Source organism: Vulpes lagopus, chromosome 9, assembly GCF_018345385.1.
Source record: "Vulpes lagopus strain Blue_001 chromosome 9, ASM1834538v1, whole genome shotgun sequence".
In the NCBI taxonomy this organism is placed as follows: domain Eukaryota; kingdom Metazoa; phylum Chordata; class Mammalia; order Carnivora; family Canidae; genus Vulpes; species Vulpes lagopus.
Window position 1 is genome coordinate 55,884,025 of NC_054832.1, and position 26,417 is coordinate 55,910,441.

General features: G+C 35.7%; 1 non-coding gene across 1 annotated transcript; it reads right to left on the reverse strand.

Annotated features, from left to right (window-relative positions):
- Positions 1 to 8,749: 8,749 nt before the first annotated feature.
- Positions 8,750 to 8,859, reverse strand: LOC121499238. Its single transcript, XR_005990065.1, has one exon. It is a non-coding gene; the product is annotated as a U6 spliceosomal RNA (small nuclear RNA).
- Positions 8,860 to 26,417: the final 17,558 nt, after the last annotated feature.

Here is a 26,417-nt window from a genome sequence, read left to right on the forward strand (position 1 = left end):
TTTCTTTGTTTGATCCCCAGACAGAAACCTGGACATCTCCCTTTAGCCTTATCCTCAGCCATTTTACACTTTTAATCTAAGATAAATCCTAGTGTTTGCAGTCCCAAAATGTAATCTAAATCAATTTTTTTTTTTTAAATTTCTGTTGGCACGATCCTTGTGCAGGCCACCATTATGTCTGGCTAGAGTTTTCGCAATAGTCTCCTATCTGGTCTCTTTGCTTCCATTCCCACACCCTTTCTAGTTTATTTTCAACAAAGCAGCCTAAGTGATCTCGTAACTCATGAATCAAGTCATGTTACTATGCACATTAAATCTTTCCAAGACTTTCCCACTGCACCAAGAATAGCATGCAAATTGCTTGGTTGAACAGCTCATGTCTTTCCTTCCAACCTAATCTAACATCACAGTCTCCTCAGGGTCCCCAGCACTCCATCAGTAGTGCTCAACGCCACGCTCCTGCCATAGTGGCTTCCTCTCTTCTGTAATCAAACCGAACACTTTCTGCATCAGGATCTTCTTACTTTCTGTCTTATGCCTAGAATTCTCTTCCTCACATTCTTCACATGGCTGACCTTTTTATTTCTCTTTGGATTTCAACTTAAATGACACTTACTCAAGGAGTCCTTCTCTACCCACTATAACAAAAATTGACCTCTCTCACTTATTATCATGTCATCTTAATTTCATTATAACACCTCTCAAGTTTGTAATTATCTTATGTAATATCATTATTTCTTATTTATTTTTCCTACTCCAGTAGAATATAAGCTCCAGTATCTATCATAATCACTTATTTCTCTAAAGGACTTTGGTTCTTTTTAGTAGGAAATGGTATTTAGAAACCAAGATCTGGGTGCTATGTGTGCACCTTGTTATTTGAGTATCATTATTTCCAGCCCTTCTCAATGGATACAACTATGTAACTCCATTTATATTTCATATATTATACATCTCTATGGTTATTAAAAACCCTTGCCTAAAATGTCAGGGTCATTTATGACACATAAAGACTGAGGGAATATTCCAGATTAAAAGAGATTAAAAAGACATCATACCTAAAGGTAAAATGACATCCTAGAATGGATCCTGGATTGGTAAGAACTTAAAATCTTTATATATGTAGTATTTTATTGGAAGAATTGACGCACTTTGAATGTAGACTGTGGATTAGATTAGATCATAATACCGTATAAATGTCAAATGTGTCAATTTTGTGCTGTGGTTATGCATGAGAATGTCTTTGTTCTCAGGAAATATACAATGAAGCATTAGAGACATTACTCCCTTTCACAAAGAAACACACTCAAACCTGTCCCTTCTGTCTCTTTCTCTCATTCATCTATTGAGACAAGTCTCTCTTATCCAAGGATTGAGAGAAATACAGAAAGAGAATAAATACCTAGCAACTGGGGGAAGTCGTAAATAATTACATCTGAATAAAGGGTGTGTGAGAGTTCTTTGTTTTACAATTCTTTGAAAGGTCTATGAAAATTTATTTAAAAATCTTCAAAGTATGCAATTTGGTTGCATACTTTTTCTATTGACACTGCTTTGAATGAATGAGGACTGAAATAGCCTCTTTTTCCTTTACCAAGTATAAAGCAAATTAAATCACTCTAAGGAGTAGCAGCATGTACAACATACAAAATCAGAATTCCTTATAAAGGGTAAATGAAAGCAAGATTTATTAATATCACTTTATTCTTAATTAATTGATTTTAGAACTGTTTTACTCAACCAGTACTAGTCCATCAGGTGCAGAAGCACAGAGGAGAATATTATTGCTTAGTTTTTTTCCTTCACAAAGAGAAAATCTTCTAAACAGCTTACACTTGCCTAAAGCAATTTCAGGATGACCTAACTCTCCCCAAGTGACTTCTCAAATTCTTAAACTATTATCTTTCTGTTCAAACCCCTTTTCTAACTTTTTTCCCAATTACACTGGCCACATAATTGCAAAGCTAAGATTCCTATAGACTATCTCTATCAAAGGATCAGGATAGGGAATGATAAACCTCTTAACAAAAACTTAATTCTGATTCTTTTCCCAGATTAAGGTATCTTAGCAACCTGTGAAGCATTTTATCTGCTGATTCTATCATTTTGAGCACTTTGTTGAACCCTTGAATTGACCTTATACCTGTGTGTTTCCTCTCTTGTTGGTTTTGTTGGTCCAGGTTATATAAAATGAGGTTGGCAAACAAAAAGCAATGTGACTACACATGTGTAAATGTATTTAGCCTTTAGCACCACAATTGGTTATTTATAAACTTATGAACTAGAATCTTTATTTCTGTTATTTGTCTCCTGGGAATAACAGGTCTAGCTCTGCTCCATGGGTGGCAGTGATGAGGAATAAGAGCTTGGTTTTAGCTAATACAAGGATTTGAGATGAAAGAAGGGTCAAAGCTAAATACAGCCACAGTTGCTCAAGCTGGGGAAGCCTGAGCACTGAAGCATGCATTGTGGTCTAACCTTCAAGAGAATATTCCTGGTATAGGAACCGCAAGATGGCTGACAAATTATAAGAGAGCATCCAACTTTTCTAAACAAGTTCAAGTATTCTGGCTTTGTATCCTGGGAAGACCAACTGACGAGATCAAAGAACTACTGTCAATGTTATTGGGAAATTGTGTGTGACACAAGCAACCACATTTAACGTTTGTGACACTTTCTTCATCTTGCCTTTACTTCACTGACTACTCCACCTTGTCTCGGTTATCAATCCTCCTCATCTTGGCTGTGTGAAAATGTTGCAGATCTGGTCTTCTATCCTTTTATCTCTTTCTCTTTTCATTCACTAAGTGACCACATACACTCCCATGGCCTTAAATATCATCCATTCTCTGGACATTCTTTTTTTTTTCTTATAGCGCGGAACTCTCCAGACTTAAATTCCAGACTCCTACAAAGAGGCCTACTCCAGGTAGGCGTATGCAATAGATATCCAAAGCTTAACATATCCAAAACAAACTCCTGATTTTTAACTTCTAAAATCTGTGATTCCTCCTACAGATTCTCAACTTCAGTAACAAGCAACTCTCTTCTTCCTGTTACTCAGGACAAAATAATTCTTGACAATTTTCTTTCTCCCACACCCCACATGCAATACCAGTAGCAAATCTAGAGGCACTGCCTTAAAAATGTCAAAACACAGAGCACTTTTTACCACCTTCATCATTATCACTGTAGTCTGAATATCATGATGTCTTATCTGGATTTTTTTTTTTTTTTCTTATCTGGATTATTACAATAGCTCTCCACTGGTCTACCTTATTCTACCCTTGCTGGTACAGCCCACAGCAGCCAGAGGGATTCTTTTAAAGAATATGTCAGGAAAAAAAAAAAAAAAAAGAATATGTCAGGTATGTCACTCCTCTGGTCAAGTATCTTTGATGATTAATCCAGACTTTTTCTTATGGCCTAGAAGCCTGCACTTGGTGCAGTCCGCACTCTCTGTTCTATTTACTACCATGATCATAATTTTCTCATTTTTTCCAATCTAGTCTTACTGGCCTTTTTTCTTTAAACAAGCCAAACATACTTCCCCTTTAGTATCTTTAAACTTGCTAACTCCACTGGCTGCAATCCAGTTTCCCCACATATGCTCAGCTTCTACAGGTCTCTACACTCATGGCAGCTTATCAAAGAGTTCTTCCAACCATTAAAAAAAAAAAAAAAAAAAAAGATTTGTTAATTTATTTTTGAGAGAGATAGAGAGATAGTGTGAGCATGGGGGGAGGAGCAGAGGGAGAGGGAGAGAGAATCCTCAAGCAGGCTTACCACTGAGTATGGAGCCCAATGCAGGGCTTGATCCCAAGACCCTGAGATCATGACCTGAACTGAAACAAGAGTCAGCCTTTCATCCAACTGAGCCACTCAGGTGCTCCTTCCCCACCATTCTTGACTAAAGTGGCATGATGACCATCACTCATGTCACTACAATAATCCATTTCCATATTTTATTTTTCTTTTTCAGTAACTATGTCACTTGTCATATTATTTATTTTTAAAATTAATTATTCTTAAAATTTCATATAAAGCAAACTTTATTTTTTTAATTTAAATTTAATTAACATATAATGTATTATTAGTTTCAGAGGTAGAGTTTAGTGACTCATTAGTGCATATAATACCCAGTGCTCAATAAATCACATGCCCTCCTTAATGTCCATCACCCAGTTACCTGATCCCTCCACCCACCTCCCTTTCAGCAGCCCTCAGTTTGTTTCCTATAGTTAAGAGTCTCTTATGGTGTGTCTGTTTCTTGTCTTTCAATTCCACCAAAATACCCATGAATGCACAGACCTTTGTTTGCTGCTTTCCTCTATATCCAGGACAGTGTCAGGCATAAGTAGATGATTAATAGGTAGTAAATGAATTAATTGCATTTTTTTCTATGTAGAAGAAGTAGATGTCTTAAACTACAAACCTTTTCATATTTTAGATAACATTCTAGAATGGGTAACTGAAATGAAGATTTGTAGTTATTGAAGAAAGAATGTGAAATTTTGTGTGGCATCTAAGCTCATCTGTAAAATGGAGATGATAATATCTTTTTAGTCTAATTCAAAAATTTGATATGATCATTAAATGAGATGATATGTAGGAAGCATTTGGATTCTACCCAATACTACAACATCCAGTCTTTATATGACTATCTTGTGAATGAGAAGTTTGTGCTTTGTGCTTTGTACCTCATTGAAATTCAGATGTTTTATTTTTCCCAATTTTTTTTTCTGATCAGTAAAAGATTGGTTAACACAAACTTGGAACATATGTTACTAGAAAACATCACTATTTGTTTTGTCCTATTAGCATTATTTTCAATAATCTAGATGAGAATTTTGAAAGCATGTTAAATTTCATAGATGCTGAAATCTTGAGAAGAATAGCTAATTCAATGAATTAGAAAATTAATGTAGAAAAATGTTAATGAGCTTGACCCGGAGTCAAAATAACATGCTGCAGCAAAGAGAAGAGAGCTGAACTTTGACATCATGCTAGTTATTTCACAAATATAGTTCATTTAAGGCTCACAATAAAACTAAACAACTAGACATTATCATACTCTTATTCAAACACTGAAACCAAATCTCAGAGAGGTTGAGTAGCTTTTTTAAGGTCACAGAGCTAATATGATGTAGACTGAATGCAAATGGGTAACTCTAACTTTGAAGTTCATGCTCTTTCCTTTATGCTGCAAAGATTCTTCTGTATAGTGCAAAAAAATATTAGATTCATAATGAGGATTAAGTGGCAACACAAAAAATGGACATTACCCTTAAGCCATTAGATATGGTTGTCAAAGAATAACTAAACTAAAGCTTAGATTGTATTCTGAGATTGGTGGATGCATAGAAATGGTGGTGTAAACCCAGATCTATACTGTGCTGGTCAGATCATTCCTGTAATTTTATTTGAATTTGGATATCATAATTTAAGGATCACATAAAAACTGAAAATATTACAGGATGAGTATTCAAGATGACTAAAGTCCTTGCAAAATATCCAAAGAGAAATGGTTGATGGAATTAGAGATGTGTTAACTGGGGTGGGAGAGGAGAAGGGGTCTGAAGTTACTGACAGTCACACAGACCAGAAATTTCAGTCATTCAATACAGCTCTGAAAAATAAAACTATGATTATGAGAAGCTAAGTTTCTTGGGTGAAATACGCTATTGTGGGAGTCCTTGAGTTCTCTATAACTGGAAGAGTTCAAAGAAAACAAACAAACACTATCATGGTAGGAAGTTTCAAGAGGCATCCAAGTATCAAAGACGAGATTGAACTGGATAACCTTTGTATCTGTTCTGACGTATCTGGATTTCATGTTTTGTCAGAAAAGACTGTTGGTCTGCATCCACCCATTAGAGGTTTCAGGGCCAGCAATTGGGTGGCCATCTCATCCTACTGAGAATGATAAATGTATATATAATTAAAATGTTATCTGGATCTCAGCTGAGGCCTTATGCTCTCCAAGAGCCATATAAATAGACTTGAACATCAAATTTTATGCCTTGAGGAAACGCTCATTCTTTGTAACATGAATTATTGGAGTGGAAGATGGGTCAGCAGGAGAGGTTTGCATTTTTTAGGTTTCCAGATCCCTGAACTAGCATAGAACTGAAACTAAGTTTTCTCAAAATCAAAATGAAACAAAATAAAGCAAGAATCCCAGGAACACTAGCGAATTGAGTGATACTTACTAAAGCTTAAACTGGGGAAGGTGGAGAGGGGGTGGGATTTATATGGTAGCAAAGTAACTAAACTGGTCATGAGCTTTGTCTGATTTTGAAATGTCCCTGAGCCACCAGCCACACAAGAATATCACTGGCCTTTTAATCCATGTTGGCTTTATTCTCTTAAAACTCAATGATTCTTCCTTTTTCTCTTTCCTCCTCAATTCCATCTCTCATTCCTTACCTCAGAACCGCCTTAGGAATTTGTTTCTTCCCACTCTTTTTTCTTATTTTTTTAAAGGATTTTATTTATTTACTCATGAGAGATACAGAGAGAGAGGTGGAGACATAAGCAGATGGAGGAGCAGGCTCTCTGCTAGGATCCCTGAGCGGAACTTGATCCCAGAACCCTGGGATCAAGACCTGAGCCAAAAGCAGGCTGCTCAACCACTGAGCCACCCAGGTGCCCCTGTTTCTTCCCACTCTTCAAGGGAGGCTTCCCTAGCCCTCAAATTCTGGAATTCACCTCAGTCTCATCATCACAAGCTGCAACTTACCAAGATGCTCAGTAAAATAGAAGGACGTGCTCTTGGTAGAAATCGCCATCCTTAGAGACAGTATTAGCATTAGAACAATTTACTAGCATTTCAAATTTTATTGTTTTAGTCATCACACAATAGAATTGATTTTTAAAAATACTAAATGCCTGAGGAACTTTTTTGGCCAAATTCCCTATTCTAAGATTAAATGGAAAGAGGAAGTATAGCATAATGATCTGGAGGTAGAGATTTTGTTTCTGAGCTTGTTTCAACTTGACTGGCTGTGCCGCACTGGGCAGGCTACTTAAATTCTCTGATTTTTTGGTTCTTTCATCTCAAAAAGGAATCAATAGCAATGTGTTGGTGCCATCTGGGTTAAGTCAAATAATGTGTATGTAGAGTACTCCGCACACTCCCTTTCATCTGGTCAGTGTTCTGTAAGTGTTAACACCATTACTAATAAAATTTCCCCACTCAAAAATCTTTTTAAATTTTCTAAACTCAAAATAAATTTTTCAATGACCACTGAAAATTTAGTTTGACAGACTTTGAAGAATATACTACGGATATTTACCGCTAATATTTTTTCTTCTGCCTATCATTTGCCAAACTGTCACTAAGATTTCTTGAAAATACACTTCAATGGTTTTTTGTATTGAAAGCAATTTATTTGACTGGCAGAATGATAGAGGAACTATTAGTTAAATACATTTTGCCGATTTTACAACTTTCCCTGGTAGCATGATATCAAGATTAGATACTCTGATCCTAAATAATCAAGCTGACCTTCGGTAAAATTGTAAATTAGAAATAGTTTAATTTAGTACCAACTTTCTTTTCACTATATCTCTATCCTAGCCCTAGAGAAAGCTCCAGTCCTGTGCTGTTGGATAGGATAGCCACTATCACATGTGACTATATACATTTCAATAAAACTCATTAAAATTAAATATAATTTGAAATTTGAAATTCAGTTACTCAGCTAGACTAGCCACATTTCACACTCTCAAAAGCCATATAACTAGTCGATACTGTATTGAAGTGTGTGCATATAAAAATTTTCCACCATTGCAGGAAATTCTATTGGACAGTGCTGCCCAAAACTCAAATAATTTGTATCCTTTCTTGATCTGGCACCTTCAAAACTGTTTCCTGTTAGATGTCATCACACTAATGCTTCTCCCTCTGAGATTTTCCTGTCCTTTCTCTTATATTATCCACCAGTAGAAAGGGGCTAATGGAGAGAGAGAAAGAGTGAGAGAGAGAGAGAGAGAGAGAGAGAGCTCTGAGATTGTTTCCGTAAATGAATGGGTAACTATTTATCTTCTACAGCAGTATTTTTCAGAAAGTGGTTCTAGGATGATTGCTATCTGAATCAACTGAAATAGCTATTTAAATGTGAGATTCTTGGGCACCATATTAAACCCTCTCAATCTGTCTTTTGAATGAGCTTTCTCAGTCATTGTTGTGGAATGCTGAAGTCTGAGAACCATTGCTAAGAGGAACAACTACTCTGGGTATCCAGTAACCATGAGCCTTATAGTTGGATGTTGATTTACATAGAAATGAAATGTAATGCCAAGTTTAGATAGCAGAGGAGATATTTTTGGAAGGGTTATTTTATTTTTTAAAGAATTTATTTATTTATTCGTGAGAGACACAGAGAGAGGCAGAGACATAGGCAGAGAGAGAAGCAGGCTCCGTGCAGGGAGCCTGATGTGGGACTTGATCCCAGGACAGCAGGATCATACCCTGAGCCAAAGGCAGATGCTCAACCATTGAGCCACCCAGTATTATTTTTGTTGATCTTCAAATTCTACAGTAGAAGGCCATCTGCTCGTAAGCTCATTGCAGATCTACTTACTAGCATAGTTCAATTGGTAAAGCTTACTTACCTAAGAGAATTTAAAAAGAAGTTTACTCTTGACATGAGATATTTTCTTTATTAATATTTTAGAATCATGTTTTCTTCTTAATGCTTTCATTTCATTATTATTATTTATTTGCATATTTATTTTATTAATGAAAAATATGGAATGCTTCAAGAATTTGCATGTCATTCTTGTTGTGCAGGGGCCATGCTAATCTTCTCTGTATAATTCCAATTTGGGTAAATGTGCTGCTGAAGTGAGCACTATTATTATTTATTGAAGTGCAATTGAGAAAATTGTAAGATTTTAAAGTGTACAACGTGATGATTTGATATATGTGTACATTATGAAAGGGGAAATCATGTTAACGTTTGTAACTTGGTTTTATGTCATTTATAATTTGATTTTATGTTATTTAAATTTCCCCTGAGGAACAAAGAATTTTTAAAGGAAAAATTAATGAAAGAGGAAAAAACACGGAAAAACTAAAAAAAAAAAAAAAAAAAGCTTTTAAAATAAAATTGAAAGTGGCTTTACTGAGTAGACAAAAAAAAGCCAGTTGAAACCAGAAGCAAAACCAAACAGTGGAAAATCTTCTAGAAAGTCACATCAATGAAAAAAGAAAGAAAAGAGTTAAACAACACTAAGAATAAGAAAGGGCGAATATAAACATGGATATAGACAATATTTAGGTAATTACAAATAAGGCAATCTGGTAGAAAAATCTTTTTTGTTTTTTTTGTTTTTTTTTTTTTGTTTTTTTTTTTTTGTATTTGGTAGAAAAATCTTAAGTGAAGTTTTGTTTTACTAGTTATCTAAACTTATCATAAAGCATATAATAATTAAGGCAGAGCAATTTGCCACTAATGGACTAGAAGTTAGAAGCAAGTATTCAAAGATGAGGAGGTTTCCTATAGGACAAAGGTGGCATTACTAAGCAGCAAGGGAAAAGTGTGGAAACAAGCGACTAACCACTCGTATTCACCTTGGGTCCCACACTTGAACCATAATACAAATCCAGATGCATTAAAATTTTAACTGTGAAAAATCAAATCAGTAAAATAAAATAAACTAGAAGCAATTAAAAGAACTACTTTATCTTCATTTCAACTAATCTGTCATTTTTTTTTTGACACATATGAACCATCTATTCCAGCGAAATGGGTGAAGTATGAAACAATATACAGTCATGGAAAGATCTCAATAATTATTGTTTGCAAAGCCAATTTATAAAAAAAAAAAAAGCATGGTATGATCCTGGTTTTGTTGTCAAAAGCAAACATAATGAAATGAAGCATATGCCCTAACTCTACATCAATATTTAGAGACTATCCCAGCCGACATCTCAGATATATAAGAAATACTCAGTCATTGATTGTCACTGTATGTAGTTAAGTCAGGTTCTAGACCCCATCCTCCCTGTCTTATGGACAATTCAATTGCAGCTGCATTGAGTCCTGTTCTCCTTTTACTAGTTACTGTCCCACATGTAGGTGGAAGATCTAATTGTCAAGAATGATCATTTATTTTCCAGGGGAGGGATAAACATTTGAAATATGGTGTCTTTCTGCTCTTGTACATGTAGGGCAGAGAAATACTTATTGAAGCAGGAACACTTGTTAGGGGACACTGCCCTTGTAGAGGAACTCAAGCAGTCATCCTGGGAAGTGAAGGTGCTAGGATGGTGAGCCTGGACAGCAGGGGTCCCTCACATATTCCATAGACTTCTATCCTTTATTTTGGAGTGAAATTGTGCTCCCTGCTCCAGTAAACCTCAAAGATTTCTTCTTCTGGCTTCTTCAAACATATCTAAATAACTTCTTATGTGACTTTAAATTAGCTTAAAAAGCTTAGAGGAAACTGCATTGGAGCCACTTTTGCTTTTATCTTTATTTTTTTTAATTTTTTAATTTTTTATTTTTTTGCTTTTATCTTTAAAAAGAATAAAAGAATCCAGAGGAAAAGAAATAAAAATTTTGCATAACTGATTGAATTGGGGTTGAGGATAGGAGTGAGATACAGGATGGAGGAAGGAAAAATAGGGTAGATAAACAGAATTGTAATGAATGTATACTGATACTCTGATTGAGTATATGTGTAGGATAAGATCTAGAATGACACCAAAGAATTAAAAATATTTCCTTTTGAGATTAGGGACACTTTTAACCTCATATAGAACTATAGTATCTGAAATATTTATAAGAATTTGCTACTTTCATGAATTATAAAATGGTTAACTCAAGAACCAAGGTAGACCAAATAAAAGGAGAATTTTTATAAAATTTCAGTTTATGATTATTTTGGCTATAACTAAGTTGAGGAAACTGTCTAAACTCCCTAAGATACTGTGTCCACTCATGATGGAGATATTGAGTTGAAAAGTTGAATGTATATTTAAAACAAGTTCTTCATTATTTTTTAACTATTTGAAAAACAAAACTCCAATATGAGAAAAAAAAATGAATACGACACAGTTTCCAAAGGGTATATATTTTGAAGCTCTTGAAGTCTTTGGGCAGGTAATAAAGTTCAGGCAAAGATCTAGTTCTTCCACAAAAAGGAAGTTTTAATATGATTTGAGACACTGAGAAATGCCATCTAGATTCTGTTTATTAGTCCAGAGACCATTAGAAACACGGAAGCAAGCTTCTGACAAGCTAGTTTTGATTTACTTTAGAACAATTTCATCTTGTTCAGTAGAATACAGGACCTAAAATCTGAGAGCTGGACAGAAGGATATATGTTTGCCTCTGAATCCCAGAGTTCTTTGTTCTAAGAAAAAGAAGGGACAGAGTCTAGTAACCAGAGACATTAAAAACAAGCAAGCAAGCAAACAAACAGTTGTTGGTTTAGTGAAGGTTCAGAGATTTCACATTCCCTACACCAAGGAGCTGGAGTCTACCCATCACTGAGGAACCTGGACTGTAGAGACTTCATTTGGGAAAAACGTTTTGCCTCTTAACCTAAATAAAGCAAATTCATGCCATCCAGGTGAACCATAAGAAGATACAATTAAAAACTAAAAACTTCTATCAAGTTCCAAATGGTGGTAGTGAAACAAATAAACCACCTGCAACAACGAAGAGAAAGAGGTATTATGATCTCCCATGAGCTAATTCAAGCGGTGAATTATTAAATCATTAAAATTAAAGTAGAACATGTCATCATTCTAAAAGGGATGAATTAGTAGGAGAGTGTAGTGTAGTAATAAAATGCGACCAGATTCATGCTTTTCCAAATACCTGGCTTTGCTGCCTATATTGTGAACAAAACGAAATTGTTGGCTCTACTCTCTGCCTCCTGCTCTGACTATAGCTCCTGCCATGGTCGTAGCTTCCTATCCTTGTTCTGCTCCAACCACTCTGTCTTCTTTGTTCTTGTCTGAACAGGCTAGAGTCTGCCTATGAAATGTTGCTCCTTTGAAATAACCACACTGAAAAGTGGATTGCTTATTTAAACTGAGAACGATGACCCGAAGTCGGTGATGTAGAAGTTATTTCATGATTAAAAATGACAAGTTTCCTGATTCTCCACATGAACAGTAACATAAAAGGAGTGTGTTACGGTGCTGAGTCTTTTTTATTCAACATTCCATAAGGAAGCAGTAATTTTTATCACTGTAATACAGATGAGGAAACTGAGAAAAGCTAGGAAAGGTCAGAGCTGAGAGTAAAACTTTACCTTTTTTTTTTTTTTAGTTTCTTTTACTTATTTTTGAAATAGTGAGAGTGCACGCAGTGGGTAGGGGTACAGAAGAAGAGGGAGAGAGAGTCTCTGGCAGACTCGGCACTGAGGCCGATGTGGGACTTGATCTCACGACCCTATAAAACTCTACCTTCTTAACCAGTAGTCTGTATTAATTCCTCTGAGGTTATATATGATTGGGATATATGTATATATAATGAAGATACCTGGCAGACTTATAAATTAAAAAAGCCCAAAACTTCTAGAGTTTTCTTGCAATGGTTGGCAGGTTTTGCTCATTCTCAATATAAAAGAATTATTTGTCAATGTACACACACATACACACACACAGGAGTACTATCCATGTTTTCCCTCAAAGCTATAAAAAGGTTACCTAATCTAAAAAAAAAGATATTCAGCTTCACATCTTATGAGATCCTCTAAAGTTTTAATATCTGTCCTGCCCTGTAGCTATCCCCCAGCAATAAACTATACATAGGAATCATAGTGTAACGGGAAAATAAAGATATATAGTGACACCAATATGTGAAAGCAAAACATCTGGAAATTCAGTGAAAATATTAATAAACTCAGTGAAAAATTTGGTCAAAGTTTTTTGATATTATACAGATAAAAATAAATGAGTATTAGCTCAGTTGAATAGGTCTTTGGTATTGTTTGAAAATAACATGACGAAGTATTCTAACTATTGTTTCCAGATTATTCTTTTGTGAATTTGGCCATTTAAAGTTAGTCTTAGGTCTGTTTACAAATAGGGGAGGTATAAATAAATGTTCAAAGTTTGGTCAATGAATTGTATTATACTCAGACACAATAAATTAGCTCAATGTTTCCAGGGTTTTCACTGCAAGAAGTAGACTTTAGAATATTGGTGTGGAAATGATGTAACATATATAAGACATTCATGTATAGTGGTTAATAACGCGAATCTCTTGATCATATTAAACAAATAGATTCTTCTAAAAATTTTCTCTTCTACTCCTAAAGTGGAAATAGAGGCAGCCCAGGGAAATTTTGACATGTAGCCTTGAGGTAAAAAATATGGCCAAAGGCAGAAGGGCATCCCAGAGATGGATCCTGAGAATGGAAACTGTGTGGCCTTGAAAAGAAACAACTTGGAGGAAATACGTGAGAATTTGTCTGGAGGATCCTGTAAACAGGTAGGCAAGTTCTCATTGAGAGAGAAGAGAAGGGATGCCAGTATGGCTCAGTGGTTGAGCATCTGCCTTCCACTCAGGTCATGATCCTGGGGTCCTTGGATCAGGTCCCACAGGGAGCCTGCTTCTCCCTCTGCTTATGTCTTTACCTCTCTCTGTGTGTCTCTCATGAATAAATAAATAAAATATTTTAAAAAAGGGAAGAAGATATGTGCCTCCATTTTTATTTTGCTTTTTAATTTGTTTATTACGGTAAAATATATGTAAAACCATTTTTAGATGAACAATTCAGTGTCATTAATCATTGAATATATTCACATTATTGTGCAACCATCATCATTGTCCATCTCCAGAACTTTTTCATCATCCCAAACTGAAACTCCATATCCACAAAATAATAATTCCCATTTCTCTCTCCCCTCAGTCCCTGATAAATATTGTTTTACTTTTAGCCTCTATGAGTTTAGCCACTCTAGGTACCGCATATACAATAGACTGAATATTTTTGTCCCTCCCAAATTCATATGTTTAAATACTAGTCCCCAATATGATGGTATCAGGAGATGGGCCTTTGGTAGACTGTACCATCATGAATTTTATTGGTACCATCATGAATTGTATTGTACCCTTACCAAAGAGGCTCCAGAAAGCTACCTTGTCCCTTCTGCCATGTGAGAAGACAGCAAGATGACTCTCCCTGAACCAAAAAGTGGGCTCACATCAGACACAAAATATTTCAGTGCTCTGAACTGGACTTCCTCATCTCCAGAACTATGAGAAATGAGTATTTGTTGTTTATAAGCCACCAAGTTTATGGTATTTCATTATAGAAGCCCAAACTTAAAACATTTTGCAAGTAGAAACATACAATATTTGTCCCTTTGTGTCTGATTTATTTCATTTAGCATAATATTTCCAAATTTCTTCCAGAATGTAGCATGTATCAGAATGGCATTCCTTTTTAAGGCTGAATAATATTCCATTGTATGGATATACCACATTTGTTTATCCAGTCATCTGTCATTGGACATCAGGATTATTTCAATTGTTAGGTTATTATAAATAATGTTGCTATGAACACAGATATATGAAGATCTATTTGAATTCCTGTTTCAATTCTCTTGGGTATATACCCAAGAAGTGGTGTTTTTAAATTTTGGAACTTTCTTTGACATATAACATATATAGTGGTGCACAGATCATAAGTGTACAACTTAATGAATTGTCCTTAAGCAAACACATGTGATCAGAAGGCAGATTAAGAAGCAGGAGAGGAAGACATGTGCCTCCATTTTTATTTTCATTTTTAATTTTTTAAAAGATTTCATTTTATAAAAATTATGTTTCTGAGGTTAACATAACATTTTCAGGTCTTAAAAAAATCCATATTGTCACAAGGTAGGTTTCATTTGTCCATTCTCACTAATACCTGATATCCCATTATGTGCATATTGCACAAGTTATTTGCTCATTCCATGATAGATGAGAATTATGCTTCCATTGTTTACTTTTTTACTTTTTTTCCACTTTTATTGGAAAACAATTGACATATATCACTGTGTAAGTTTAAGCATATATGATGGTTTGATTTATGTATATTGCAAAATGATGACCAAAATCTTACTCTTACAAAAAAGCAGATGGTAGAGGGATGCCTGCGTGGCTCAGTGGTTGAGCATCTGCCTTTGGCTTGGAGCGTGATCCCGGAGTGCCAGGATGGAGTCCCACATTGGGCTCTCTGCATGGAGCCTGCTTCTCCTCCCTCTTCCTATGTCTCTGCCTCTCTCTCTGTGTCTCTTATGAATAATAAATAAAATCTTAAAAAAAAATCCCAAAACAGGTGGTGAGAGTCAGAGGAATCAGGGTGGTAGGCTCCAGATTGTACCATCTTTTCTTCTTCTATTGTAAGAAAAGAAATTAACAAGGCAGCTATATGCTTTGTTTTTCAAAAAGGAACCAAAAATGGGGGCACCTGGGTGACTCAGTGGTTGAGCCTCTGCCTTTGGTTCAGGTTGTGATCCTGGGGTTCTGGGATCGAGTCCCACATCAGGCTCCTCCCCAGGGAACCTGCTTCTCCCTTTGCCTATGTCTCTGCCTCTCTCTCTGTGTCTCTCATGAGTAAATAAATAAAAATCTTTAAAAGAAAAAAAAAGAAAATCTTAAAAAAAAAAGGAACCAATTGCCATTTGACTTTCAGCCCATTTGTTGAGGTCTCCTTAATTTGCCAGTATACTCATTCAAGTGGGGCTTTCTGAGCCTAGAGAGATTGTCTTCTATTATCCTCACTGTAGGGATACCTACCTGGGCAACCTAGCAATTTTTCTTTTCCCTTCAATATCAAAGGGTGATCCAATATTACTTATTCTGTGTTTTAATGTGAGTGCACTTTAGAAGCCTTGCCATAGGAGCTGTATTTCAAAGAACTGAGGTGAAGTAGCAGTGAGGTGTTGGGTGAAACACAGGAGTCCAACCTGGGCAGGCATTATTTGCTTTTTCTATTACATCCACAGGATTTGTAACTCTGGTACACTTAGTAGACTCCTTTTGACTCAACTCTCTCTCCAAAATTCTCCTCTACTGTATCAGCATCAGACCACCAGTGTGTAGGGTGATTCCCAATCATCCCACACAATCATCCCACAGGGATTCTAGCCTGTTTATCTAGTTTCTACAACTCCTTCCCACCCCAACCCCAAACTCTTGCCCCCAGTAACTGTACTGAAGAGCCATATATTTTCTTTTTTAAAAAATAAAAAAAATTTTGAAAGTAAGCTTTATGCTCAATGTGGGGCTTGAACACATGACCCTGAGATAAAGAGTTGTACGGTCTACCAACTGAACCAGTCAGGTGCCCCAAACAGCTGCATTTTTTCAAACTCATGCTCCAGAATGTCTTTTGCCTTAAATTATTTGTCTCTTAAAAATGCTTCTTTTGGATGGATAGCACATGACATACATCTACTGCTGGCTTTATAATAGTTATTTTATATTTTGGATGATCAAGAAACTCTAGTAATAGGGTATAAAATAAAGAGACAATGGCTAAAAGCTTCAAGCTTTTGGGAAAGTTGGAATCAGAACTTTTGCTTTTATGGATTACACTAACTCTGTTCATGTTGGTTCATCTTGTGTTTATGATGGTGAATTCAGTGGAAAGAACATGAGTTCTATGGACTGAATTGTGTCCCCCCAAATTCATAGGTTGAAGTCCTAATCCAATGTTACTGTATTTGAGATAGGGCTTTTGGGAAGTAATCAACGTTAAATGAGATCATAAGAATGGGGCTCTAATATTAGTGGCTTATACAAAGAGGAAGAAAGATTTTTCTTTCTCCTGCTGACATATGAGACCATAACAAGAAAATGGCCATCCAGAGGTCAGGAAGAGGGCCCTTACCAGGTCCTGAGTTTCCCTAAACCTTGGCGTTGGACTTCCTAATCTCGAGAACTGTGAGAAATGTTTTTTTTTTATTTTTTAAACCATCCAGATGTGGCATTTTTTTTTTATGACAGCCTAGGCTGACTAAGACAATGTGTCTTATAACTGAAGCTCTATGCCCTTGGAGGAGTCACTTCTGCTTTCTGAGACTCAGTTTTTTGATATATAAATTGTCACTAATATCCCTTATTTCCCCCAAATAGTTGGGAAAATCACTGAGATAACATATCCAAAGTATGATAGATATAAAGTAAATTATTAAAAATTACTTTGTTTCCCCTTCCATCCTTTGTTTTTTTAATCACCTGAGCACAACTGTAAAACATAAAGGGCACCATATGTCACCACTACTTTTCAGGCATAATAATAAAAATAACCAAAGTTATTGAGAATTTACTATGGATCAGGCACTAAAGCTAACACTTTATTTCCACGATCTTGTTGAGTCCTCACAGATACTTTAAAATCCACATTGTTATTCCCTTGAACAGATAAGGAAACTGAGGCTCAGGGAACACAAGGAACTTCTCAAGGTTATGTGGTTATTACTGAGCGGATCTGGGATTTATATCCATGTCTGTCTGACTCCCTGGGCTGTGTTCTTAATCATTTTCTTATTCCCAAGTATATGATTATTGTTCATTCAACCCGAAGGGCACAGGAGATTCAATCACCGCTCTCATGCACCTCACTATCTAGTAGGAAAGGCAAAAGTGAAAATCAATAATTAGTAAATAGTGTGATAAATGTTAAATCTGCACAAGATGTTATTGAGTACAGAGGACAGATGCCAACTGTCTGAGGAGGCCAGAAAATAGTTCCCGAATCAGTTTGCTGGACTACCAAGGTGGAGAAGGACATTTCAGACAGAGGGCACAAAGGCACAGCAGCGTAAGGGAAAGGATCATTGGAGACCCCCATGTAGTTCTGGGTGCCTGCAGTGAAGGACACACACCAGGGAAATGCAGCAAATGAAGCAGGAGAGGTTTGGAGAGAGAGCCCAGATTGGGAAGAACATTTATATGACCTACAAAGGCATTTAAACTCTCTACTACAGAATATATGTAATATAGTCTCCCTCTTGAGACAGTTTCATCATAGAAAAGAATGTGTCTTATTTATCTCTGAGAATCCAAAGCTTAGCAAGGGTAGTTACTCAGCACATATTTGCTGCACAAAAAAGTGAATGAATGAATGAATGAGTAAAAGAACAGCATTAAGCACATTGCAATATATATTTTGACTGTAGGGACACAAGGTTAGAGGTTGCCAAGAATGGGGTAGGAACAGTGTGGAGGAAATTAGCCAACAAAGGTAGGCTGATAGGTAGGTGAGAAGGATATTGGAAGATTTTGCAGGAGAGGGGCTGTCTTTTACCAATACAGAAAACCAAGGGGGTGGGTTGGGGACAGGGTGACAGGTGAAGGAGGAGAGAAGCAGCTTGCAAGAGAGTACAGGTGGGTTTTGTATATGCTGAGCTGGCAATGGTTGGGATTTCTGGTTGTCACTTGGGTTTGGATGGTAGAGCTAAAGGTCATGCTCTGAAAACCATGGCAATACTTGTTCACATAGACAGAAAAGATGTACAGAATAGGTGTAGACTTGCATGAGTTCTGAGGTTGAAATTTAGGAAATAAACAAGTACCTTCCAGAGATTAACATATATTAGAGAATCTTATTTGTCATCAAGGATAGAGAAAGAGCAGCCTAGAATGTGGGCTTGGGAGGAGTAAGAGATAAGATGAATCTGCGGCATGAAATCTAAGGAAAATTCAAGGAGGTATGTATTCAACAGGATTAAACTCTGCAGAGAGGAGTAAATTTAGCACTATTTGCTATGTGTTGTTTGACAGTATATTTATTGGGGAAATTATGTGATATCTATGGAATTAATTTTAAAACAATTTTAAGGGGCTGCTTTGCCTGGTGCTATATTTTTTCCATGAGTTGGATGCATTTTATATTCAGCAGTGGAAATTGAGCATTTTTAAAAAGTAAATCATACCCACAAATGACATTTCCACGAAAAAAAAATGAAGGATGTTAATACAGTGTAATACCAAGAGGATACAGTGAATGCAATTACTTGTTTGCTCAAGGCATCATTAAGTAAGCTGTTGGTAGGTGCAAAAAATAAGAGACCCAAATGGAAATTTCTGAGCAACTGGTGTGTTGACTTTTCTGGTGAGAGGTGCTCTTTAGGATGGGTATGGTAATATGATATCACTGGAATATGTGGGAGTAGTCTTAGAGGCTTTGAATAGACTGAAATTCTTATGAACAGAAGCATAACTGAAGATTCAGCATAGTAATTTATTTACAAAATACGGATTGTTTTCAGGATTGTGAAGAACAGTTAAGACTCTTCTGTATTTAATTTTTTAGAAACTTAAATTATAATAATTATAATTCAATTTTTAAAATATTTGTTGAGACTATGGAATATATGTACCTAAGTGTCTGGGCTGTGCAAAGGAAAAAGAAGTCTATATTTTTTAAAAAGGACTATTGAGTGTATAGCATATAAGAGAAAACTGTACATAAGTGTGTCACCCTATGTACTTGATTTTTTTCACAGACTGAACACAGCTGTAAAATCTACACCCAGACCAAGAAACAGAACATCAGCAGCACCCCAGATGTCTTCTTTAATCTCCTTCCCAATCACCGAGAGTAAACACCACCTGCCTGTACAACATAAAATCTAAATTTTTAAACACTAGATTTTATCTGATTCTCTACCATGTAAATGGATAACAGTTCACTGAAGACGGTGCATTTATTGGTTTACTTGTTTTCTTCTTTATTTAGGCTTTAAACTCATCCATGGCAGGGATTATGGCTGGCTTAACCTGCTCATCTTTGCCAAAAGCACCTAGTGCAGGGTTTGGAACATGGTAGGCATTCAATAATTAAATTGCCTAATAAAAATAGAATGCATTGGGAGCAAAGAAAACCTGAGGGCGATTGGGGTCAGGAATTATTCCTTGTGATAAAGGTGTTTTGGTCTTGGTGGCACTAAAGGACCAACGTATACCTGGACCAGTTCTCATTCTGAGCTGGACTTAGTGTAGAGCAAAGAGAGAATGATAATTCTCTACAGCTGGTTTAGGTCTTGTATGATAGGATACCAGAGATGAGAGTTCATAATTGCACCATTTCAGTGTCTTTTATGACATCACACAGATACTCTAATACAATCTGACAAAATTTTTCTTTAGTAGAGCATGTGGGCAGGATTTTTTCCTTCCATTCTTCAAGGAGGTTAAAATAATCCCTTTCCTGAAACCACAAGGAGGTTATAGTTGAAGGAAATGAATTTCACTAGTAATATTTCATCATTGTTGTTCATTCCACATGTATTTTAGAGTTTTCTCTCTGTGTAGTTACTGAGAAATATTAGGTACATTTAAAATGATATAAAAAGAATAGTCAACTCTATATTTTGCTGCATTTAATTATCTAAATGTCAATAACCTTGATTTTCTTACTCTCCTATTGTACAAATGACATTTAATTCAATGATACTAAAAATAATTAAGATTAAGTGACGGCTTACTATAAACCAGCCCTGTAATTTACATAAATGAACCCATTATAGCCTCACAATTATCACACCTCATATTATATACTGTCCTCATTTTAAGGAAATGAGGCTTAAGGAAGTTCAGCTACTGGCCAAAGCCATAAATCAAGTGGGTCTTTGACTAGAGATTCAAATCCAGGTCTGTCTGGCTCCAGAATCTGAGTTTCTACCTTCTACAAGATATTTCAATATCTTATCAATGCTGATACATCAAGCTTTTACCCACTGTTAAATGCTCAGTACTGTTTACTGAAGTTTTGTTTTGTTTAATGACTCAGCAGATATCCTTTTAACTAGAAAATACAGCACTCCTGAGTTGGGGCAAGGTGGGGGGAGGTGTGTGCTGTATCTGGTGTTGTCAATCTTAAGAGAAATTTCTATAACACATCAGAAGTTTGCTTCTAAATTTGAATCAAGGATATAAAACTAGAAGGCAAATGTCCCAAGTATTACACTCAACTGAAATTGGAGTATTATGGAAGGGCATCCTTGACAATTCTATACAGAGATACAGCACTTGAAATTCTAACCAATTTAGTTAACTCTTTGGGTAAATTTGTTGTCTCTGGAAGTTCCAGTTAAAAAGAAAAGGCTATCTGTCAGTTTCCATTATTACTTCAGCATGAATTAAATTAACACATTGTAAGAAACTGCACAAAGAATATCACACCAGTGAAAGGCAAAGTACCAGCTAGGGGAGCTCAGAAAGGCACACTGATCTCTTGAGGTAAGAAGACAAAAATTTCTTAGGCTTGGATTATCTCCCTAACGAGGAAGTTTGAAAGGAGAAGGTGGTGGTCTTCTCTGGAGATAGCAAGAGCATAATTCCAAGTGACTTCCTGTTCTTTTCCTGGAATAGAATGGGTGACAAAGGTTAGACTCTCTTCCTTATAAAACTGTTCCCAGGCTCTCCGTAGGCTGAGTGTTCATCTTAACTTGTCACTCAGCCGTTTGTGGCCAATTCTCTAGACTTGTTTCACACTTGGCTCCCACAGTGAGCTTGGGGGCATCATTGAACTTCTCCCAATGTACCTTCAGGCATTTCTTAAGAGCGTTTGGGAACTATTTTGAAAAAAGCAAGTTAATGCTTGTGTCTGCATTTGCTAAATTTCCTAAACTACTAAAATTCCATGAAACAAGATTTTGACTGCTGTAATCTACATCTCTCCCACGTGTAATTTTAAGTGCAGCAAGACACCAAATAGGTGACAAGGAAGCAGGTAGTAATAAAAATAAAATACTGTTGTTTTGTCTTTTAAGAATGAATCACACATGTGAAGAAATAAATCTATTCCTTTAAAACCTGGTAGATTATTTCAGGCCATATCAAGAGAGAAATAGAATGCGTTCAATTAAAAATGATTGAGAAATGTTATTCTTTTCTTTAAAATAGCTGTCACTTAAATTATTTATAATTTTTATTCTCAGCTCAAGAGTAAAAAGACAAATTTCCTATAACTGGATAGCTATTATAAAGCTAACCAGATACCTTTGTCTTTCTTCTTGCTTTTATATTAAGCCCTATAGACTAAGCACTTGGCTATAAATAAAACTATTGATGTTAAAAGGTCATGGCTGTGACCTTTCACATGTTTCTTTTCCACTGTATCTATATACACTGTATACTTTACCCAGAGAAGAGATTCTTTATTTAAGAGAGCTTAAACTGTTCAAATTTGTAATGTACTGGGGATTTTGGAATGTCTAGGGGACTTAGTGGATAAAGAACTGACCTTTCATCTCTGAACCCAGACACAGTCCAACCTCAGATAAGTGAAAAAGTTTTGTGTCAGTTGCCTGTATGATAAACTGGTACTATCCACTATCTTCCAACCCAATTAAGCATTACTGGCAGATCTGGCCTCAAGAGGCACATGGAGCATAGAAATGGAATTACTTCTACTCCTGGAAAGGGTGTCTGAACCTTCAAGATAGGATTTTGAGGTTATAAATGGGAAGCATTGACCAAAGTAGCATCTAGAGATAGAAATCCATAAGCCTATATGAATGCCACCCCTCACTCCCACAATCAAATGCAAATTTTAGATATTGAGATATTTCCAAGGTTCAAACTTTTAGATTTTATTTGCTGTGTCTTCAGATGCAAACTGTAAAATATTTTTATTATTTTAATCTACAGGAAAAAAAATAACTTGAATGTAGCAGACAGTAGAGATGTGTATAGTAGTAGCATGCAGTGAAACTTGGGGCTGATAGAGCCAACCTAATGTTCACAGAGAAACATAGACTAGAATTTCTAAAATATTAAATAATACACAAATCCTTGTATTTTATATTGGGGTATGTGATATGAAGTTGTGACAAATTATCATTTTTTATATAAATTTCACTTACTTAACATTAAAATGAATTCCCTTTTCAAATAAACATTGGCAATAATTAAAGAACACACAAGCTTTTGGAGGACATGATTGCTGTTTTTTTGCATCTTTGATTTGTCCAATATGCAACCCAACAATGCACAGTAGATAATCACTATCTACTTTATCATGAACAGATGAGTGATGATCAAAGGAGATACTATTGCATGTTGGGTGGCCATTGTAAGTTGGGAAAAAAAAATCTGTTGAATGTTTCAGTTTTTCAGAATTAATGAGAGAGGAAGTTGAATAATTCCTATAAAAATATTCAAGTAATTTAAAATTTCAACAATGAAAGGTGTCAAGTTTAACTTGAGAAGAGCCTTTAATGGAAGGTAATAAAATGATTAAGTATCTTTATTTTTCTCCCTTAGAGAAAAGACAATGGCTATTGTCACTTAATTTAATTTGAGCTTCATTTACATATTACTGAGAACTTTGTAATATGCAGTTACACAGCAACTATTTTAAAATTAACAAAAGAAAAAGACATACGTTTTTTTCTTGTGGATATATGACAAATGACAAGGAAAAATAAAGTGGAGAAAGCCACTGATTTATTTTTTATTTTTATTTTTTTTTAATTATTTATTTATTTATGATAGTCACACACAGAGAGAGAGAGAGAGGCAGAGACACAGGCAGAAGGAGAAGCAGGCTCCATGCACCGGGAGCCTGAAGTGGGATTCGATCCCGGGTCTCCAGGATCGCGCCCTGGGCCAAAGGCAGGCCCTAAACCGCTGTGCCACCCAGGGATCCCCAAGCCACTCATTTAATCTCTGTGGTTGGATTAGAGTTATTTTTATTTACTTTTTAATATTTTTCTATATCTTGAAGTGCTGTACACTATGCACATTTGTTGTTATTCTTTTAACCAGGAGGAGTAATCTCTAAAACAAACACTGAATTCTATCTGGTTACAACTTTCTTTGTAGCTATCATTCATGTTTGGAAAACTAAATATAGTCTTCATTCTGTAAATTTGAAAATCACTAAGTCCTTTGGGCATCAAATGGATAATACTTGAAAATGTTCCTGTGAGTAATTTGATGTGAAAGTTGAGTGAAGGTGAACTCAAGAAAAGTGAAGAATCCAAGTTCAAGAGCAAAAGCAAGAGTAGCTAGAAGGGACCAGGAACTTGAAAATACTTGAGGGGAATTGCGTTGAGTGGTTCCAAGGGAAAGACAGTAAGTCTATTTTGATCTATGTACCTAGACATTCTGGATACTTTATATTCTTGGTGTTTAAAAAAAAAAAAAAAAAGGAACCAACAGATCCAAATGAATGGCTTGTGATAAGTCCCAAATCAACAAACTAAGACTTAATATTGAACCTACCCTCTCCCAGGAAGGTAATCTTTAAGCCAGTCAGTCTGGAATCAACCCGTCAGTACTAGTGAGACCATCCATCTGGTTGACCCCCACCTCCCTTGAGACAATCCTCTCTTTACGAGAAACTTCCTTGGCCTGCCTCCTTCTGCTTGTAAAAGCCTTCCATTTTGTATCACTCCTCCCAACACCTTTTTTTTCTGCTAGATGGGATGCTGCCTGATTCATGAATCACTGAATAAAGCCAATTAGACCTTCAAATTTGCCCAGTTAGATTTTTTTTTTACAATGGGTTTGACCAAAAGGGACTAGATTAACCAAACCATTACTCAATAGTACTTTAATAAAGACACTTAATGTGAAAGGCAAAAATATTAGCAAAATAGAAACATTAATAAAAAGAAAAGAAGTAAAACCCAGAGGGTAAGAAATTGAAAGGTCAAGATATGAAATATCCAAACTGCCATCAAATTGAAGGTGAGAAAATGATGCTATGTTTGTGTTCAAAGAGTAGGTTAGAAATATGAGCTGAAAAATCTGAGAAGGATCGGAGCAGAATATTTTAGTGAGAAAAAAACAAAAGCTAAAACTCAAGTTTTGTGACTAAGGATTTTTGGTTTTATGTTTTAAGATGATCTATTTTCTCCATATGGCTTTTCAAAGGGAGATTGGATGTAATCAGTAAGAACCATTTAGAAATGGCTTATCCTGGAAATATTATCTTCTTACATTCACTATTTTTCCTATCTAACACGGGAAACTAAAAATGAAACCCAGAATTCTGATACCAGCGCACAAAAATTTCAGCCGAATCTTTTGTTTATAATCAAAGTTTTTTGTTTGTTTGTTTTTAGAAACATAGAACTAAATCTCCCAGTTAACTTTACTTGCGGTAAATCCCTGCATCCTCAGGGCAGAGCTATACAACCACAAATGGCTGCAAAGATCATGTTCATGTGAATTACATATTTTCATGACCTTTCTCTATGCATGTGCTTTACAGTATGTGTAACAATTAATAGTTTAAATAGGTACCTAATTGTAAATTTAATATATCTGTATTACACTAGGCATGAAGGTATGTCTACTTTTGCATGACTATGTCTGAAGTGCCCACCTGGATGACACCTAGTGGGAGCACAATAAGTGTTGAACGAATGATTAAATCAGTGAGTGAATAAAGCACTCTTTGAGCTTTCATTTTGACTTAACTCACATGTAAGAAAACAGATGCCTGCAAATAAGTGGCTTTCCATTGCTCAGAAATTATTTTCATTAGAGGATGAATAATACTTTTACATTTTATTGACTTGGAAATAAGCATTTTTCTAGAAACTAAACAAAAAGCAAATACACAACCATGAACTCCACAAATATATTTAATGAAATACCAATTTAACTAAGGAAACACAAGTCACTGATGATCATTATGCATGTTCTTCTTCAAGATTTCTTCATATTTCTCACATATAGCAAGGCTTGTTTAGAGATGTCATACATGGTCATTTAAAACCATGTCCACTGATTTAATATCTGCAGGCACTCAATGCATAGTAAAAGCCAAGAGAAGACCACTTGCTTTAAAGATGATAACACCTTTGGAATGTTAATAGTGTAAAACTTTCTAAAGGAAAATGATTTCTTTACTGAACAAGGAAAGAGTCAGATTGGCTTAGTCCATTTTGCACCTTTGTGCTGGGGAATCTGTAGGTTTAAATTACAGCAGCTTCAGTCTTTGCTCTTCAATCCCTTAATCCTTAAGGAGCATAGGTTTCAGTTCAAGACAACTTCACACAGAACATAAGAAAAGACTCTGTGAGCCTACCTCAAGTATGATGATCTTTTTTTCAGCTGTGATCTTTCTCTTGCATCCCATAGTAAAAATGACTTTGAGGCAAACCAGTGTCAAATAATTAATGCATTTTCAATGAAGGACTTTTTTCCACTATGCTATAATGCAATGCATGAAAAGCAATAAATACTTTCATGTAAGCCACTTGTACCTGTGGTTTTCATCACTGTTTCACTGGGATCCTTCACATTAGAGAACCTTTGTGAGGTGCCTAAGCTGAAATGGAAAGAAAAGCTGGCCTGGGAGGTTTTACATCTGGTAGCCTACCCCATTACTTACAGGCTACATCTTAAAAAAAAAAAAAAAGTTATACAGGTTGAATTGGGGCAATTATGTTCTGATCTAAGACATATATATTTGTCGATTATTTCCAG